Below are 14802 nucleotides of genomic sequence, written 5' to 3' on the forward strand. Positions count from 1 at the left end.
TCCCTTAATTATAGAAAGATAATTATAATAAACTGTATCAATACTCACATTGTCGAAGCAAAGGAAGGCAGGCATTCAAACGGTAAGGATACACCAATATATTAGTAGAAGAAGAACATACAATCTTCAAAAGAAATAGAACGAAACCCGTAAAACCATCAACAGTAATAATACCATCGTAATGTTAGTCGACCCAAACCTATTTTTTTCGTGTCGAGTTTGGGTCGGGTTGGGTTGGCGGGTCGTGTCAAGAATTGCCGCTCCTAGTCTCTCCCAACTGACCAAGAAATACATATAACAAACTTCTATTGTTGCTCACTTGGTGGTTTCTCCGGTACACGAAATACCCCTAAATCAATGATTGACAGTTTTCAAAGCAATAAATTAGTTCACCAGAACATGAAATCCAAACAATATACACATAAATAGCTAATATTATTATCCCAAAACTGTAGAAATATAACTCATAGTTCATTGTCAAATGAAAAAAAAAATTCACAAAAAAGCAACACTACAAGAAAAAGGATTAATAGCGCCGACACTATTAGCGGCGACAACTAATATGTCGCCGCTACTGGCCTTATCCGCACCCGGTGTCTCATGTTAAACCCTAGCCACACGTTTCTTATCATCATCCAACGGCTGGGGTTTGTCCATGTTAATAGCAGCGACAATATTGATCAATAGCGGCGACAGGTTGTCACCGCTATTGCTCCGCCGAATAAAAATCCAAAATAGCGCCAGTTCTTCCCTCCTTCCACATTTTCCCCAAAACCTTTCCCCTCCTCTCGGGTTCTTCTGCTAATCGCGAACACCCTTCATTTTTACCAATTTCCTCTTCAAATCGGTTAGTGTTGTTACTTTTATGTTGAATTTCTTGTTTATTTTGTTATAATAGTTGTTAATTTCTTGATTGTTGGTGTATGCTCGGGTGAATGCTAGAGAATTTCTCCACCGGCACCACCTCGTCTCCAAAGCCACCATCTCATCTCCACCGTCACCACCAGATCTCCTTCTTCAAAATCAGGTTAGTGTATGTTTATTATTGTTCAAAGATAGTAGATGGGTCAAATATGTTAACTCTTGTACACTGTGATTTGTCAAATTGACTGAGTTTAGAAAGTCAAAGAAAAGAACAAATTGGGTATGGCTGCTTTTTTGATACAAAATCCATAAAAGTTTAAATGGCTGTTGTTTTTGGGTCCTTGGTCGAAGAATCAAAAGAAAGCATAAGAGGCCTTGCATAAAGAAAACAATTTGTCTGATTGACTTAATAATATTTTTAGGCTGTTAATTTTCTCCTATTGAAAACTTTGATGATAAAAAAAACCAACCTGTGGGTCTATGGTCGTAGGACTAGCAGAAGTAACTTCTGTCATAGAGCTTTTAGTGTTAGTTCACTGAAAAGTGATCTAGAAATGGTATATTATAGAGCTTTTAAGCATGTTAAACACTTCATGAACCTTAGGAAACCAGTTCTTGGTTACTATACTACAATATAATAATCTCTTTGTTTTGAGTTTGTTTTTCCCAAAATCACCAACTAGAATATGCTTTCTTTGATCCCAAGCTGCAGCCGTCCAAACTCCAAAGTTGTTCCCCAAAATTCGTTCAGGTTTTTTTTTTATATATCTCTTCTTTTTTTTTTTCAAAATTGCCAGCTCCTATTTTCTTTTCCTTCTTGTTGTTAGTGGCCCACACCTTCCAGCCCAGCAAATCCATTCTAAACAATTGGCTTCCTCATAACAATTATTATTTGTGGCCCAACTTCACTTCTTGAGATATCAAGAACAACTGACCAAAGCTTCTTTATATTCTTTTGTGAACTTGAACTCCAAACATTATACTATTAAATTATACTCCTTCAATTAAAAAGATGTATAATAATAATAATAATAATAATAATAATAATAATAATAATAATAATAATAATAATAATAATAATAATAATAATAATAATAATAATAATAATAATAATAATAATAATAATAATAAAGTCCATCCGAAAGTTCCCTCGTCATGTCATTTCGCTTGTTTTGAGAACTTTGTCGTCGTGAATCCTTCCACTTCTTTCCAACTCCCATTGTCATCCTTAGTGATCGTTCCGCACCTACAAAAACATTAAAACCATCCAAAGTAGATTCCATTCCACCAAAACATGTGTTTTGCAAAATATTGTTGTGAAGGTGAAAGGCTAAATATTAGCAAACTTAAGCTGGTTAACAAATGAATGTGTGTAAGAAGTTCGTTATCCCAGCTAGTATATATACAAATGAAGATGGATCTATAGTGAGAATATTGGGTTTGTCCTTAACTTTTAGGGGTTGGCTACAAGACTTCATTACCCTTTTAGTGCACGTTGTCCCCTTAAAGAGGTGTTGCAGAATCCATATTAGATTTATTTATTGACCACACACTAAAACAGACATACATATTTGAATTAGCATCTCTATACGGATGTCGTGTTATCCTACATATGATTATTCCTTGTTTCTTTATTTTTAATATATTTAAATTGAAAAAGGAATTATGTATGATCACATTATTATATTCAAATTAATAGAGAACTAAATGTTCACATTCCTTTTCAAAGGGCTCACCCGCTCGAAATTGAAATTATTATGTAAAACATAACGAGCTTACAAACTATCCGATCGAAATTGAAATCATCATTTAAATCATAACCAAAGTTATACTATCATTTAGAACATAACGAGTATAGAAATACACGCCCGATATTGAATTTGTCATTTTAAACATAATGAGCTTAGAAATACCCGCCCGAAATTGATTTAGAAATTAATTTCAGGTTGTCCCCGTTTATTTATTTGGGACTGCTTTTTGAATACTTTATCTCATTTAGGATGTGAATGTGTATTACATGATTGTTTGTTTAAGAAGGATTCGGTTATCATTTTCTGTTTGCTCCTCGGGTATATATATTCTTACATATATACTTGGCAGCTAAGAGGAAAATGCTGCCGAATTCTTCTTAAACAAACAACCATGTAATACACATTCATATATGAGATAAAGTGTTCAAAAAGTGGGTTTAGCAGCCTACCCTTGTCTTGCAAATCCTAAATTAAATTATCTTTCAGTTGCATAATGCCTATAGATAAAAGCTGGATTGATTCCCCACTTCAATCAGCTCGCTACCAGCAAGGACTCAGGTCTTTTATCACAATGTGTGAAAGAGTGCTCCCCAACCATAATGAAGTTAGATGTCCGTGTTCCAAATGTAAATGTTCCGACTTAACAACCATCACAAAAATGAAACTCCATTTGGGCCGTATGGTTTTTTGGAAAGATTACATAAAGTGGGACTACCACGGCGAAAAATCTCGGCCTGCAGTTGTAGAAGTAGATAATGTTGTGCCACAGGAGGGTATGGAAAACGTTATTGAAGACATTAGGGGGGAGCGTATGGAAGAAGATACAGACTGTAACCTGGAGATGTCGGGTGGAGAATCTAACGGTGTTGATGACGATTTTGAAGACATAATAAAGGAAGTTGAATCTGAATTATATCCTGGTTGTACTAAGTTTTCTTCCCTTGACTTTTTAGCAAAGCTTATGAATCTAAAGGAGATGTACCATTGGACTAATACTTCATTTTGATCGTCTACTAAAGTTGTTGCAAGAATCAATGCCAACAGGCAATAAGATTCCCCCTACGCATTATCTAGTTAAGAAGAAATTTAAGAAGATTGGTTTGGATTATGAGATGATAGACGCGTGCGTAAATGATTGTGCTCTCTTCTGGAAAGAACACCAGTCGTTGCAAAATTATCCCGTTTGTAATGAGAGTCGTTGGGTCGATAAAGACACAAAAGGCACAAAGGTAGCTCGCAAGGTGTAACGATACTTTCCTTTGAGGCCTAGACTTCGGCGTTTGTATTGTTCAAGGCACACGGCAAGAGATATGATATGGCATAGTACCGTACGTTCAGAAGAAGATGGGACCATGCGGTATCCAGTTGATGGATCTTCATGGCAAGACTTTGATAGGAAGTACCCAAACTTCGCGATGGAGCCACGATGTTCGCTTGCGGCTTGCAGCTGACGGTTTTAATCCGTTTAACGGTAACGGACCCTCGACTCATTGCACATGGCCGGTTATACTCACCACATAAAATTTGCCTCCATGGCTATGCATGCGGGAGTCCACATTCATGTTGACCTTGTTGATTCCTGACCCTAAATCACCTGGGAAAGACATGGATATTTACCTTAGACCGTTAGTGGATGAGCTTAAACATTTGTGGCACTCAGGTGTACGTACTAAAGATGCAACAACAAACGAATTCTTCACAATGAAGGCGGCGTTGTTATGGACCATAAACGACTTTCCAGCCCGTAGTAGTCTATCAGGTTGGAGTGGACAGGGCTACATGGCATGCCCGACTTGCAACGAAGACACTCCTTCAGTGCATGTAACCGGTAAATGTGTGTATTTTGGTCATCGCCGGTTCTTAGATGCCAACCATCCATGGAGAACAAGTCTTGACTTTAACGGGAGACCCGAGACACGAGGCCCTCCGAGACAGTTTAGACCTGCTGACATAGAAGCTCAACACAGTCGTCTACTTCATCGTCTACCAGGAAAGCATCCAGATTTTGGAGGTGGGAGAATAAACCGAGCAGATTTCGAGCTGTACTGGACCAAACGAAGCATATTTTTCGAACTTGAGTATTGGTCTTCTTTGCAGCTGAAGCACAACTTAGCTGTAATGCATATCAAGAAAAATGTGTGCGACAGCTTGCTTGGTACTCTCTTAATGAATGAGAAGACCAAAGACACACCAAACGCACGAAACGACTTGCAAAAACTAAATGTCTGACCGACACAGTGGTTGAAACAATCGGGTAGCAAGTTCTTAAGTCCCCACCCAAAGTACTCATTCAAGTCCGATGATCGAAAGCTTTTCTGTGAATTTATAAAAAAAAAGTTAAACCACTAGATGGGTTTGGATCTAATATCAGCAAGAGGGTAACAGATAACAATTCTAATATTACTGTGTTGAAATCTCATGACTGTCATATTCTCATGCAACGTTCGATACCGACTGGGGTTAGAGGGCTTTTGACAAAAGATACATCTACACCAATGGTAGACCTTTGTATGTTTTTTAAGCAACTTTGCTCCAGAACACTACACTATTGGTTGAAGATATGAGGAAAGCAAAGGATGACATTCTTACCATCCTATGCAAGTTAGAGATGATCTATCATCCGGCATTTTTTGACATTATGGTTCATTTACTTGTGCATTTACCTGATGAAGCGATTGCGAGAGGTCCAGTAGCTTTCAGATGGATGTATCTATTTGAAAGGTACATGAAAAAGCTAAGAAGGTATGTCAGAAACCCGACAAGGCCGGAAGGTTGTATAGCTGAAGGTTATGTGCTTGAAGAAGCTCTAACATTTTGTTCAATGTATCTTCAAGATGTTCAGACTAAGTTCAATCGCCCAGATAGAAACGAGGATGTCGTTGTTGAAAAATGTATGTTTTGGGTGTTTGAGTCTAAATGTCGTCCGGCAAGCGTAACGAAGAGCAAATATCTTTCAACCATTGAAAAAAGCAAGTTGGAATGGTTTGTCCTCGAAAACTGCGCTGAAGTCAGGGAGTACATGAAGTGAGTGTTCCTATCTTTACTTTTCGTAATATGTTAATGTTGATTACTATTTTCTCTTCCTTACTTGCTTATATTTGTCATTAATGTAGTGAGTTCATATCTACACATCCCCAAGATGATCTTAAAACGAAATTTCCGGGGTGGTTTCTTAATAAGGTATAAAACATATATAACACACATTACTCTACATCGGTTAGGTAATACATGTATAACAAGCATTCTTACTCTATATTTGTTAGGTCCATTCGATGAAAACACAAAATTCTCTAGAATTCCACCCAGAGTTGTATTGTATGCTCTTTCAATTGGTGCGAAAATAAATGTTGAAACTTACACTAGTTGCATAGTCAACGGTGTTAGGTTTATGACACTTGAACGTGATGCAAAACACGCAACGCAAAACTCTGGGGTAGAAGTGGCCGGAGAGAACGGTGTGAAATTTTATGGCCAATTAGAAGAAATTATTGAGTTGCATTATACAAATGGTTATTCAACTGTCCTATTTCGGTGCAAGTGGTTTGATACTCGAAGGGGTGTAAAGTATGACAATAATATCACCAGTATAAGCACTATAAGCACTGAACATGAATGGGACAAAGACGATCAGATCATATTTGCTTTGCAAGAAAAACAAGTGTTCTTCATCCAAGAACCGTCTCGAAACAAAAAAAAAAATAAACTTAGATGGGTAGTCGAAAACATTAATCATCGAAAAATTTGGGATCAGCCATTAAATGATGATTGCGTCGAGCCGGTTCAAAATGCTGATGACGACTTAGAAGATATTGACATTGTCCACAACAACTCTTCATCTGACTATCCACTTGTCATCAACCTCACCCAATACTTTCAAATTGGGTCTTCTCATGTTACTTCAGGTGAGCCTGCAACTGAAGTTTCTCTTACATTCGATAGGGATGTAACGTATACCCTCGTCGTCGGTGTACCGAGCGACATATTTTCACGCGAGGTGGGTTTGTACATGTGGCGGACCATCCCTTTCGATAGAATGGGTTGGGAGAAAGTTCCGACTCCTTATAAGGATGCCGTCATGAACCACCTAAAGGTAAATAATTTAGGCCATTTATTGGTGTTAAACGGCTGCATACGGGTGCAAAAACGCAGCCGTTTGCATCCGTTTAACGGCGCGTTTACGGCTGCAAACGCAACAGCAAACGGGTGAAAAAACGCAGCCGTTTGCTATTGCGTTTGCAGCCGTAAACGGGTGCAATAAGGCAACCTTTTGCAGCCGTAAACGGGTGCAATAACGCAACCTTTTGCAGCCGTAAACGTGACGTTAAACGGCTGCAAACGCAGCAACAAACGAGTATAAAAACGCCACCCTTTGCTGCTGCGTTTGCAGCTGTAAACGCGCGGTTAATGTTTTAACGTTTTTATATAATGTTTTAACAATTTTATTTAATTCCTAGGAGAACTTCAATTTCGATGAAGTTGAACAGGATTTGGACGCGAACAACATAAAACGCGGCATTAGACAAGTGCTTATGAAGCGGTACTCCGACCGCAAGCACTACGCTAAGGATGAATTTCTTACTAACGGAGGTTATGACGATGTCGAAAGAGCAAGGGCGCACCACCCCGTGGATATGCCTTATGAAAACTGGCTGAAAACCATTGATCACTTCTTGGACCCCAAATATATTGCAAGATGTGAGGCAAGCACAAGAGTCCGCCAACTTCAACAATTCCCAAACCGTGGGGGTACATCGTCATACAGTAGCACCGCCTACAAACATGTAACGTTTTATATGTGTGTGTTTGTATGTTTATGTTTATTTAACGTCTAATCTAAGTTTTAATGTTAAACAGGGTTTGAAACGTCTTGATACGTACCGTAAAACTCACACCGATAAAGATGGGAATTTTGTTGACCCGGTAGCCGAGCAGAATTATGTAAGTGTATATATATATATATATATATATATATATATATATATATATATATATATATATATATATATATATATATATATTTATATGAGTAAATTACAACCGGTGTCCTTTACGTTTGTACCATATTACAACCGGTGTCCTTTAACTAAAGATATTACAGAGTCAAAAGTGTAAAAACTGGGTTTGAATTGCTGTTAAAAAAAGGGGGTTATATAGGCTGTTAAAAATATGTTTAATTGCTGTTAAATGCAGTTAAAATGGGCCAATTTGTGGTCAAATGCAGTTTAATTGTTGTTAAAAATAGGTTTAATTGCTGTTATATAGGCTACAAATGCTGCCTAAATGCTGTAAAAAAGGGGGGTTGGAATTTCTGTTAAATGCAGTTAAAAATGGGTCAATTTGTTGTCAAAATTAAACTAGGTTAGCACTAAAGGACATAGGGTGTTAAAAACTAATAACATAAAGGACGGAGCCTGTAATATCTTTAGTTAAAGGACACCAGTTGTAATATGGTAGAAACGTAAAGGACACCGGTTGTAATTTACTCTATTTATATTTATATTTAATCATCTTCGTAAAATACAGCTTAATTTAGAACGCGAGATTACAGGTGGAGAAAGCGGCGGTTCTCAACCACCGAATGAGGCTGCCATGTTTCAAAACGTTTTGGGTGTTCGACGAGGATGGTTCGGGGGCTTGGGCCTAAACCTTCGAATACGCCATCGAACCCGTTTAGTGCGCAGCCTCAAACTCCACAACCCTTTTCAGAGGTAAACTATACAATTTGACTTCAAAAATATAGCATGTATCCAAACAATATATAATATTACACTCTAACACTATAGGTTTCAACATAATTTAGGCTTTTAGTTTTGGTTCTTGTTTTACATATTGTTGAACCTTTAGCCGCTCTGAATACTCATAATATTGGTTTTGATATGTGTTAATGTAGGAATATGTTTCGAGTTTGTTCCAAAGTCCGGCATTCGTAAACCAACTTGAATCCTATCTTGCGGCGAGGGGAAAGCAAGCCGCAACCGACGATGACTATGACGATGACAGTATTTTTGACAAGGATGATGAGGAGTAATTAGAATTATTGTATGAATATTTTAGAATGTTATTTTTCGGATATTTTAGGATGTTATTGTACAGAAATGTTTTATGCGATTTTAGTATGTAAAACATTATGTTTGTTTAGTCTGTTTATGTTGCGTAAAACTTGAAAATTGGCAAGTTTGTTTATAACGGGAAATACTACAAATGCAGCTAAAATTTAAAAAAAAAATGGCTTTTAGCGGCGACATATGTCGCCGCTATTAAGCATACCTATTAGCGATATCACTAGCGGCGATGTCAGCCAATAGCGGCGACACAAGACCCTTTAGCGGCCAACCTTTAGCGACGACTCATTACCGGCGACATGTCGCCGCTATTACCTTTAGGGGCGCTGGGACTATTAGCGGCGACATTTGTCGCTGCTATTAATCGACTTTCTTGTAGTGCAACCTAATTTAGGCCTAATAAACCCTACAGATATAAACTAATTGATAAATCAGTGGCTATAAATTTGAAATCAACAAGCATATGTTAATTAAGAAGCAAAATAAACAAGAAACCTGAAAGGGTTGGAGTTAGAATACTATCACCAATGACCATACAAGTCCCAACAAGAGCCAAAACAAGTAGAAGCCTTTGTATAAACTCTACATCTCTAATTTCTCCAACGTATATTTAAGTCTTGATCCAAAAAAGTCAAAGCTAAATACACGGTCTCATCTGTTCTGCATCATTTCACCTTTTGTCTTCTTTAAGCCTAAATCCCAAAATCTTCCATTGTCGGAAATACATTCATTTATCAATTTCCTGCATCACAATTTTAGTTTCAACTGAAAGTGAACAACAAATTCGAAAAATACATACTCCTCAGATACGAACATATCGATTTAATGGATAGGTACACAAATCTGAAATCAATAGCTAACTTATAACCGATTAGAATTGAGTTTGCAACGATCACAATCATTTATATTTCTGGATATCTGGTAATATAATAGAATTTTTTTAAGAAATTATTAGAATACTGAACAATATATTCATTTAAAACCTTAATCTTATACCTTTCCTGATGAAACTGGATATAAATGGATGAAAACTTACTCGTTTATACGGTTCGTCTTCTTCATCGAGGAGAATTAGGGTTGCTGCCATTCCAATCGTCCAGGGTGATGAATTGATTTCAATGATGAGACCTAATTGATTGTATTAATTGTAGTGATGCTTTGAATCATCTTAGCACTGTTGTGGGCGGAATACATTGAGCTGGGGGCAAAATTGGGAGAAGAGGATGAAAGAACAGGGAAGAAGGCATGACTCTTTGTCTGCCGTCTAAAAATTTTAGGGGGAATTTACCCTTGAGTATAGTGGAGATGTATTATATAGTATTATAGATTAGGGGTCTTTGTATACAGCCCATGGGCCCAAGAAAGGCTTTCCTAGGGTTTCTTTTGTTGGTGCATATTTTATACGTCTGCGACTGTGCGAATAGCTAGATAGAGCATGTGTTGAATATTGTGTAGAATAGGATCAGTTGGACACGGTGTTGATACTGTAAAGGTCCATCCGGACGGATGGACACCATATAGTCCAAATCCCCATCCGAATGTAGGTGTAACATTGTAAAGTCCATCAGGACGGATGGTTACCCGGACGGATGGTCACCCGGACGGATGGTCATCTGAACGGATGGACACTAGCTCATTCGGACTGGATAGGCTGTTGCCTATAAATAGGGAGTTGGGGTTCCCATATGGACAAGCTTTTGGATCCCAGAGGGGACTTGCTGTCCAACTGGTCTCATGGTGCTGTAACTTCTCAAGATATGAATAGAGACCAGATTATAAGTGACTGCTCGGTGTCGTATCTATCTTCTACTCCTTTCTTAGTAATAATAAACTCACCGAACACGTTGTATCGGGACCGAAGCTCCATCAAACTCGTCGGGATCCTGGAATCACAAGTGATATCAGAGCTATGGTACCGATTTAATCGATCTAACAGTCGGTTAAATCACCAAGCTCATCAATTTTGGGTTAAATGGGAGTTTTGATGTTAAAACAGAGAAAATCATCAAGATAAAGGTCAATTCCCGAATGGATTTTGGAATTGAAGACATCAATCTGTTCGGAATTGATCCGCGCACAATCCTGTGAAGTTTCATCATGAAATTCACACAAATAACGATTTTGGATCGAAAAACGTGATTTGGAGTGTTCTTGAGTTGTTAGAACATATTCCTTTGGATGACCATCTGAGCGGATGACCATCCGAGCGAATGACCATCGAAACTATGACCATCTGGACCATTTAGTCATCCGGGCGAATGGTTATTTGGACCGTATAGTCATTCGGACAGGTGAAGACACTCAGGTGGCTAACTGTCAAGGTGATCCATGATCAGTCCATCCGGATGAATGGACCTATTCCATTCGAACGGATGAACTAATGCCTAAAAAAGGCATTTTTTTGATCGCAACGACGAGGAGAGTCTACAGAAAAAATTTGGTGATTGAAATTTTTTTCCGGTTTTTAACGACCAAGCTGGGTTGTTCGGGGACATCGTCTGGGGCTTTAGTGAACAAATTTGATGATGCGATCACGGATTGTGGAAATTAGTGGTGTAGTCATGATGTTGGTGTAGAATGTTAATCATTCAGATTAGATTATCTGACTATTTATGGGCCAAAACGTAAAATCCGCAATGATGAAAAATTGACGTTTTGAGGAAAATTGTCATATTTTCGGCATAGTCGAGTTGTTTTTCACTGATAAAAGAGGACTGAATTGCTTAGTTTGAGGGGGAATTCAGTAATAGAGACGTCAGAATTTGCAAAAATGAGGGGGAATAAAAATTTTAGATGTTCCAGCATTTTTGAAATTCGTGACACTACAACAGTATTCTCGGGTGTTTTCGACTTCAGATTGTCAGGGGGAATGTGAATCTGATCGTGGGTGAAAGCTTCCGAGATCAAGATGATCCGAGGTGTTGATATCTGATCGTGGATGAAAGCATCAGAAATCTGAGAGTGATCGTGGATGATAGCTTCTGAGATCTAGATTATCCGAGGAGAAGAATTTGATTGTGGACGAATGCTTCGGCGATCGGATTACATTACCAGTTGATTTGTTTTCCGATGAATATTTGCTGATTGTGGAGAATACCGTTAACGTTGATCACAGAAAACGAGATTCTGGGGGAATCACTGATTTGAAGTTAACCAGTGGGGTATTTGAAGTTTCTATTAATGGTCGGTTGAGTTTTTGTACATTCTTAGATCGAGCAAGAGGAATGCAAGATCGTGGTGATGAAATGATATATCAAATACTAAACTCGGATGTGGGTAAAGCCGAAACAGAGATTACTATACTGATTGGTTTCAAATTGGTGATTGTTCGTGAAGGTTGCAGTTTAGCAAATCGGAGTAGAGTCGTGAACTATGCAAAAGACCTGAAGATTCATTTCAGGGGGAATTGGTGCTTTACTCTATCAAAGCAAACCCGAATCTTCAATCGAGGGGGAATCTATTGAAGATTGCAGAATATTCAAACACGGCTCAAGGTTCTCAAAGTGTTAGAGACGATTCGACAGTGACAGCCGAGGGGGAATCTGTTGGTGCATATTTTGTACGGTTGCCACTGTGCGAATAGCTAGATAGAGCGTGTGTTAAATATTGTATAGAATAGGATCAGTTGGACACGGTGTTGATATTGTAAAGGTCCATCCGGACGAATGGACAAGTCCATCCGGATGGATGGATAACATATAATCCAAATCCCCATCCGAATGTAGGTGTAACATTGTAAAGTCCATCCGGACGGATGGTCATCCGGATGGATGGTCATCCGGACGGATGGTCATCCGGACGGATGGACAGTAGCTCATTCGGACTGGATAGGCTGTTGCCTATAAATAGGGAATTGGGGTTCCCATTTGGAGAAGCTTTTGGATCCCAGAGGGGACTTGCTGTCCAACTGGTCTCATGGTGCTGTAACTTGTCAAGATATGAATAGAGACCAGATTATAAGTGACTGCTCGGTGTGGTATCTATCTTCTACTCCTTTCTTAGTAATAATAAATGCACCGAACACGTCTTATCGGGACTGAAGCTCTGTCAAACTCGCCGGATCCTAGAATCACATCTTTCATGTATATATTGAGGTTCCCCTCCATTGTAATTGATTCCGATGATTTTCCTTTTTCCTTTTACAGATATGAAATATTTAACATTTTCGGCAAAATCAATAACTATGTCAAAACGTAATGGGAAGCTGGAATTGAAATGAGTAAAAGGAGCTGGAATTGAAATGAGTAAAAGAAACTGGAATTCGATAATTAATGATACTAATATTAGGGGGAGTTTGGTTTATAAATTATTAATTGATATCCCCTAAATTATTCTACAAAATCAGTTCTCAAACAACAAATATTTAACGAAGAGGATGAAAAACTATTGGACTATAGTTAATGTCCTGATATATCAACTGATACATCGGTCCGCTGTCGAGATATCGTACAAAATATCGGTCAGAATATCGGTACTGGTACTGATTATATCAGCTAGAGATTTGGCCAGTATATCACTGATAGATTTGGCCAATATATCATTGATTTTCCCGACATCAGTATCTTTCTTCTTAGTTCTACCATCTGTCTTCTTCTTATTGCTGCTATTGGTGCTTTAAATCTTAATTGTTACTTGTTATTGTTAAATGTTAGTGTTTTAAGTTTTATTAAGTTCCTACTTACTACAATTGTTAGTGTTTTGCAAGTTGCAAAATGTTAATTTGTAATATATAAATTTAGTATGATATTAAATTACAAATATCCCACCGTGATATAACTGATAAATATCGGTCATTTTACCGCATTAACGACTTAGCTATGGGAAAGTGTATATTGAACAACTTTTAAACTTAACAAGTCTAAAAACGGGATATAGGGACTGATTTACATCATCATTAAAAAACATTGCACCTAACATCATCATCTTCAAACCAAAATAAATCAAAACCACATTTTAAAAGATTTAAAAGCGACAAAACACAGGCTGATTATGGGTCCTAACATTGATCACCACCAAAAGTATAGAATTCATTTAACACCTGATACAAAAATAAATATTGAATGTGCGATGTGTGTTTATATATATCATCGTCACACTCTACATATGCGATCATCTCAAGGAAGCCCCCATACATTTTATAGTAAAACCACAAATTATAAGTTGTGGTGCCTTTGGCAGAGTTTGCAAAGCATGGCTGGAAAATTCCCCACTTGCCAAACTCGAGAAGCAATGGTTGGTGTTGGTGCACTTGTGTCTGTACTTTGTCTGTATTCGGTCACAATGTAAAACGATGTCTTTGTTAGTCTTGTAAGTTTGACCAAGTCAACCATCCTCCTGGTTTGACTTGGACAAACAGTTAGAAAATGGAATGGTTGTAATGTTTTGTGTCGAAGGATAAGGCATCGAAGGATTGTGTATATCCTTCGATGAGCTCGAAAGATATCATTCGATGGATACAGATGGACTTCGAAGGATATGCCATCCTTCGAAGTATATGTGTATCCTTCGATAGCTGGATGCTCGATAGATCATCTATCGATCAGTCAACATGATCCTTCGACCAGACATTCTGTGCTGGGTATATAAACCCATGCAGTGTGTTCATTTCAGTAGAGACATCAGAAACACTTGAGAGACACTTCTGTCAAGAACACACACACTTAGAGAGTTTGCAAAACTGATTTGTAAACATTGTGCTTGTAACCGAACCTTTCATACGTATTAATACAAGTGGTGTTAATCGGTGAATATTGTGTGTCATGTGTTTGTGCTTGTTTCAACTCGGTCTGCACTCTAGCTTGGATTCCGCACTCGCTAGTGTGTTTCACATAACAAGGTTAAGGTTTGACCTCATCCTCCGAGGGACCTACAAGTGGTATCAGAGCTTTGGCTCTTTTCCTTGTTAAAACCGAGTTTTTGAACAAGACTTTGGTGTGTTTGGACACTTGGTTTAGCTCCCGTTTTTAGTGATTTTCTTGGACTTCTTGTCATAAAAACGTGTTCTAAACCAACCGGGTGTGTTAAAGAACGGGTTGGGTAACTTAAAACTTGTTTTTAAGAAACTTGGTGATTTCCGGCCATAATTCCGGCGTGTTCCGGTGACCGGATTCTCTGGATAAGATTTT

The sequence above is a fragment of the Helianthus annuus genome, chromosome 5 (genome assembly GCF_002127325.2).
Source record: "Helianthus annuus cultivar XRQ/B chromosome 5, HanXRQr2.0-SUNRISE, whole genome shotgun sequence".
Classification (NCBI taxonomy): domain Eukaryota; kingdom Viridiplantae; phylum Streptophyta; class Magnoliopsida; order Asterales; family Asteraceae; genus Helianthus; species Helianthus annuus.